We start from the raw sequence: 7,357 nt of genomic DNA on the forward strand, positions 1-7,357 counted from the left end.
TACTCAATGGGAAGGCCCGGAAACCTAACCCAAGTCAAAATCCTGTTAACAGTAGAATCATGGGGATTAAAATTAGGAACCCAAGGCCGTAAAGCCAGAACGTGGTTGGAAATAATATATGGGCCCCCTTTGATCACAGTATTGTAATCCTCAACTCTAGTAAACTTGATGACATAGAAGTCATTTTCAAGGTCAGTAATACTGACTTTCCCTTTCCTAGCCCACTGGGCTTGAATCCTTTGGGCAAAATAATTAAAGCTGATCCTCTTCCCCAACACCTTAACTATCAAAGACACCTTCCACTTCTCTCTGAGTTCCCTCTTCTCTTCCAAAGACAGTCTAATAACCGGACAAAGAGGATCATCCTGGACACCATCCTCCTCGTCCGAATCAGAGAAAAGATCCGCAGAATCCCCTACCATCTCCACTTCCTCAAAGCAGAGCTCCTCCTCAACCACTCCCATAACAGTGTCTTTCCAAGACCCTTTACCTATCCCGTTATTGCCAACTGTAGTCCTGGGGGAGGCCATGTTCCCCTGTCCCTGAATATCATGCCCAGCCTCAAAAGGGCTCTGACTCGAGGCAACCTGCCCCCCAAATACAGCCTCAGCCTGCCCAGCACTGACCGGAATAGGACAATCAATGCCAGGCACAATGTCGAAAAAACCAGGCCAACGCCAAGCCCCAGCATCGGCAGGCCCCCTGCGGTGCCCGGCGCCATCGGCAGGGAGGACAGGCGCCGCACAGTCCGCAGACGGCAACTTGCCCACCCGTCCATCCGGGATCGCGGGGAGCAAGGGGCGGGCAACCGCGTCACCCGATCCCATGCGCCCACCCCCCAAACATCCTGCAACCACTGCCCCAGGCACAGGGCACCGCTCGTCCAACCTCCCTGCCGATGAATCCCCCTCCAGCGGCGCCGCCTGCGTCCCAGCCTAATCCGCAAGCAAGGCAACCGATCCAGGCGCCACGCCCCTGTCCCCACGATCCCAGGCCCCTCCAGCCCCCCAATCCCCTAAACCGGCGCCGCATCCTACCGGATCTAACCCATCGGACCCTTGCCAAGCCCCCTGACCCCGCTCCTGGGACCGGTCCCTCACCCGCTCGCCATGCCCCCTCTTCTCCCTTGCATCCCCTGCCGAAGCCACAACGCCGCCAGCCGACACTCCATCCTGCACCAGATCCGACGCCCGCCCTACCCCAGCCGCCCGATCCGCCTCACCAAGATCGGAATTGCCGCCATCACCGCCCCCCTCCAAGGTCCGCCTAACCCTAGGTCTCTCTCTCTCTATCTTTCGCCATCAAATCTGCGAGAGAGAAGACAGATCTGAGAGAGATAAGATAGATCTGAGAAAGAGAAAACAGATATGAGATCGAATGAAGACAGATCTGAGAGAGAGAAGACAAATCTGAGAGAGAGAGAAGACAGATCTGAGAAAGAGAAGATAGATCTGGGAGAGAGAAAATAGATCTGAGATCGAATGAAGACAGATCTGAGAGAGAGAAGACAGATCTGAGAGAGAGAATAGATCTGAGATAGAATGAAGACAGATCTGAGAGAGAGAAGACAGTTCTGAGAGAGAGAAGACAGTTCTGAGAGAGAGAAAACAAACCTCAAAATAACCAAACCACAAGTCGTAGCTCCCACGAGAAAGAGAAAACCATAGCTCCCATGAGAAGGAGAAAACTTCTCTAATGAAAGAAGGAGAAAACTTCTCTCAAGGAGAAAACTCTAGGGAGAAAAAACTAAAATATTTTAACAAGTTTTTAACAAGTTAAAATATTTTAACAAGTTTTTTTTAAATATGTTAATAATATGATAAATATCTTATTTATATTTAAAATCTAAAATATTCGATGTGACAGTTAAATAACGAGTAAATTAACTTTTATTTTCAAAAAATTTAGATAACATAAGGATAAAATTGATTAAAAACCGTTTGGACAATTGGTCAAATAAGCACTTCAACATTTTACCCTTATCCCATACAATTTTCACATAAAACATAATTATAAATGGAATATAATATATATGTGGGTGTGTGAGGTGTAAATCTAATCTATTTGCCCCCAATTTCCGTACGTCCATCCAAAAACTTTGGACATTACATTGTACATACGTGCCATACGCTAATTATTTTTTTTTTCAATTATACTTTCTTGACCCAATTTTGCTTGGGAAAATAAATTTTAATATTTGTTAATACTTTTTTAATATCAATACCATATTAATTAAATTTTCAAGCCTAAAGTTTTCCTCTTATCTTCCATTTTTCCTCCTGTATATACTTTCTTAGCATGTATTGTGTTATTATTTTATTTTAATGGTTTTACCTGGTCAGAAAAATATTTTTAATTTAGTTAATTTGCATATTGAAAATTTATATGTGAGATAATTTATAAAATCAGAGTTTTTATCACTCAAAATTGCTCCTTTTTGGATAAATTACAACAGCATTTTTAATAAAATGTGACACAAATCAATATTTGTAATTTTTAAAATCACATGACCGTGTTTACAAAAAGGTCAACACATAGGTTTTTTTTTCATTTTACCCTAATAACAATACAACTTCTAATTCTTTGTTCTCTGCAAATCGTACCAAATATTTGATATTTATTTGTTTCTTCTTGATTCAGTCGAAGGATGTAGTGAATTTTATATTTATTAAACTTAAATTTGTAATTTTTTTATGAAAAATAAGCCTATGGCCTCTAAAATACTGAAACCGTCCTTGATCATTGTATTAAACAAATACAACATAAACGAATAACAAAACTCTACATAAATACAGGCTAAAGTCGATGCAAAATCCATAAATGCCTGAAAAAGAACACCAAAAACAAAACAAAACAAAATTTATAAATCACATATTTCTCGTAAATCCACCTCTACAAAAAAAAATAATAACAACTGCAAGTTAGTTTTCATCATTTAGAACTTTTTAGACATTTTGATCTAAGTCAATTTTATTGTAGCCATGTAAGTCTAGTGATTACGGACAAGATAAAATGCTTCTGCTTTTTATAAACCCGGAAAAGGTATAAATAAAGGAATTATAGATAACAAATGTAGTTTAAAAAGAAAAAGGTCCGATGAAATATTTGGACTTCAACGAAAGTAAAATTATCAACGAAGAAAGAACACTTGAAATGTGGGAAAAAACCTTCCTCCTCAAAATAAATCCAGTTACTCTTACTCATGAAAAACATATCTATTGTTGCTCGCGAAAGAGACTCAGTTTCCATTCATTCCATTTTCCGAAACTGTTTTTTTCCTTTTAATTATAAACAACAAATAAAAAGTGTTTGGTAAAAATTTGAAACAACTCCTTTTAATAGAAAAATTAACTAATATATGCTACATATCAATAACAACTAACAATTGTTGAACGTTGACTATCAATGGCATCAACAGACCGACCAGGAGCTCAGGCAGCGACGACGTTGCTATCAGTGACAGCAGGCCATGGTGCGGTGGCCGATGGTGGTAAGCCTGCAAATCAGTGTTGAACAGAGAAGTAAATCTCCATTCTGAGGAGGGTTGAAGAGAAGATGTCGAGTCGGTGATATATGTGAAGGAGGGAGGAAGAAAATCAGCTGCTTCAGTGACCGAAAGGATGATAGATTGGACACTTGTGGAGGCCGGATTTTAGGGGGTAGATGTGACTGCTAAGTCTGCCGAGGAAGACGAAGCGGAAACATTAGCAATTGATATCATGTTGAACATAATGTGAAGATAGGAAATATATTAGACTAAAAAAATTTACTCAATTAAGATTGAGTATAAAGCTTTGTATATACAGTGGAATAGATGAGTTAAAGTTTAACTAAAATTATTAATACGTAATATAGACAAATATAAACAATAGTTATTGATATGGTAATTAATGGCTTTTGGGCTTAGCAAACTAAGACTCAGGCCCATTAAGTAACCAAGCATCGGCCTAGCCCACTAAGAGGGCTCCTTTCGAAAGAATGAATTAAGCAATATGCAAAAGAAACTTCGAACTGCAAATGATGTGCTTAACTCTGCTTTATTGCAGAATTATAAGGTCTGAAGCCTATAAGAAGTTGACAAGTGTATAAGCACACAAGCTCAATGGTAAATAATTATTTATAAATAGCACAGAAATGGGAACAGAAGGTACGTGATCTAATATTCATCTCTCTACTAGACTACTACTATATTGTTTTCAAGTTGGTATTCTCTCTAAAATACCTCACTAATTTAAACATCGGAGAAGGTTCGCCAAATTTCAACCTTTTTCTAATGGTGTTTTGTGTTCTCAAATCATCAGAAATCATCTCTTAAGATGATTTGGATATTCCGATATCGCATAATAGGAATAATAAATAACTCTAAATAAATTTAATAGTTATTTGTTACTATTCGATTATAGGTAAATAGATAATTAAAAACCGTAACCGTAAATAAAAACATGTAAACCAAACCACTCTTGGTTGATGAGGATGGTAGTAAAAGGAATCCTATTAGATTCTATGTGTGACCATGTAATTCAAAAAAAAGATTCCAAAAAATGATAGTATATATTATCTTCACTCACATTTTTTTTAATAATTTATATAAATATATATTCCTTCTTTGAGATGAGAATGGGGAGGATGAAGTCATTTAAATTGGAAATTTGGTAAGCTATACTATACTGCTGAAATGTTAGAAATATGGTTTTGGATTTTAGGGGCACATAAAATGAGAAGTTTGAAACAGAGTGACGTGGACACATGATATGTAGGACCTACTCCCCCAAATAGAGTACAAAATGATATGTAATAAATAGTTAGACAAAGTACCCACAACAACTTCTGTTTTTCCTGTGCTATTCTACTTATCTTATGCCCCACCACGTTCATTTCTAGCCGTAAATGATATCATTAAGAAAGAAAAAAACAAAAAAAAAAAAAAAAAATTATTAAGGAAAGAGTTTAAACCCAAACGAGAAAGAAAAAACAATCAGGACTAAATTTATCCTAATATACAATCATTCGAATCGAAGTCCAATCTTATCTGAAAGTCTGGAAGAGGCGCATCACACTTATGATGATCTACGATATAGAAGTCTGTGAAATTTTCCATCAAGTCAACAGTTTGATTACCTTTTCGATACATATAGAATCTACCTTTCAATCTCTCTCCATCAGTCGTTTGCACTCGTGAATTACCTAGCCCAGTGGGTGGTACACTGCAGTACGACTCTGCATAAGTTCTATAACTAATTCCAAGTCCATTTCCATAATAACCCGTCTAAATCCACTATCTCATCCCAAACTTAGTCTAAAGTACAGACCCTATAATTCTGCCAGTAAAACCGAACATATCCCCAAATTTACAAGGAAACCACCCTGCCAATTTCTCGTGCAGTCCCAAATCAGCTCGTCTGCCGAAGCAGCCTCTGGGTTTTCTTTACTCTCACCGTCCGTGTTGATTACAAAAAAAAATTAAACCTTGAAAAATTAGCATATTTTATATTGATTTAATAAATTATATTACACTTTCATAAAAAAAAACATCATATTAACTAAATTTGTGAGCTTTGTAAACTTAGCAAGTGTTTCGTTACTCATTTTACCCTCCTTTTCACTTTAAAATTTAGAGTTTTAGGTATTTAGTTAGATATCTAATATTTGACTTTAATAGCTAAAAAGTAGTTTTTTTACAAAATTAGAGAATGCATCTTTTTTTAAAAACAGTTTTTTCCAACAGTGAATTGTAACAACAAGCAACATGTAAACCAAACGTGCCCCTATACTTAGTCCAAGCCCAGCCTAGCCCGCTATAATTTAGGCGAGCTCGGATCGGGCTGAGCTCGGATTTAAAAATCAAATCCCAAACCCTGCCCATATAAACCCACCTAAATATATATGCATAATTTTTAATTATAAAAAATAAAATTTATATTTAAAAGTAAATATTTAATATATAAATGTATAAATTAATTAGTTAATATTAATAGGCAGGTCTTGCTGGGCCGGTCTGTGCTATTTTAATCAATCCCAGGCCCGCCGAAAAAATAGACGGGTTTTAGCGGGCCTGGGCCTAAGCTTAATTTGTATATTGTCCAAGCCCGACCCAAGAGACATAAGCCTGGGCGGACCGGACGGGTGCTCGGTGTTGAAACACCTTTCCACATGATTTTGATTTGACAAAATTATTTAAGTTAATCCCATGATCAAGACAATTAAATTTAAGTGCTTTGATTTAATTATACTAATGAGTTTGTTCAATGCTGAGTAAGTTTACTAACGAGAACAAGAACTAAGTGTTCAATAAAAAGAAAGACAGAACGAAGTCAGCATGAGCAAAGACACACAGCAGAAGCTCAGTAAAATGTAACTCAACCTTGTTAAAAGAAAAGTCTTCTTCAGAATAACGCTTGAAGGCGAAGCCGACCGAAGAAGCTGAGTAGAATGTAACTCAGCATAAATAAAGAAAAAGATTGAAGGCAAGGCCGATCAAGTCAAGCTGTGTAGTCGTCAGGACAGCGCCAACGATCCGTTGACTAGAAGACAAAGTCCGACACAGGTCTGCAACAATTCAGAGGCCTCTGAAATCCGCCTAGAGACCGTTTCGAGACGCATGGATCAACTGGCATTTGGCAAGAAGACAAAACTGGCGCTAGAAGACAAACCTGACGAAAGAAGAAAAAACTGGCAAGCCTGACGCCTGCTAAAATCAGACGACAGGATTGGCATGCGATTCTGGAAGCTGACCAATGAATGATAATAGAAGACCGTTACTCCCAAAGGATATGTCGGAATTCAAATAATTTGAAGATTCAGAATTCACTATAAAAGGACAAGTTCATCACTTGGATCCTTACGACATATACAAGAAAATACAGACAGAAAATCAAATCTTCACAAGAGTGAAAATCCAAAATAAAAGCTGTCTGAAAAGAAAGCAAGTTCTTACACCCAATTTCTAATCGTTGTGTAAAAGTCTAGAGTGAATCTGTATTCATCTAAAGTGTTCTTCGTTCAGTGAGAACAATCTTATATCAATTGTAAAGGTTAGAAGAGTGAAGCTGAGTACTCGGTTTTAGTACTCAGTGGTAGAGGAAATCTGAGTGTTCGGTTATAGTGCTCAGTGGTTAATAGGATTGAGTAGACGAATAGAGGACGGTACTCTTGCATACTCAGTTGCTATTGTAAACAATTTGTGCTCTACCTTTAAAGAGTTCAGTAGTGGATTGAAAAAGCCCGGAGGGATTCTGGGGACTAGACGTAGGCGGTGAGGCGGAACCAGGATAAGACTGCTGAGTAATCTCTAACCCTTTCTCTTGATATATATGTATGTGTTGCCTGCTTAACTTACTCAGTATATAATTTGTATAAG

Source organism: Euphorbia lathyris, chromosome 1, assembly GCF_963576675.1.
Source record: "Euphorbia lathyris chromosome 1, ddEupLath1.1, whole genome shotgun sequence".
NCBI lineage: Eukaryota > Viridiplantae > Streptophyta > Magnoliopsida > Malpighiales > Euphorbiaceae > Euphorbia > Euphorbia lathyris.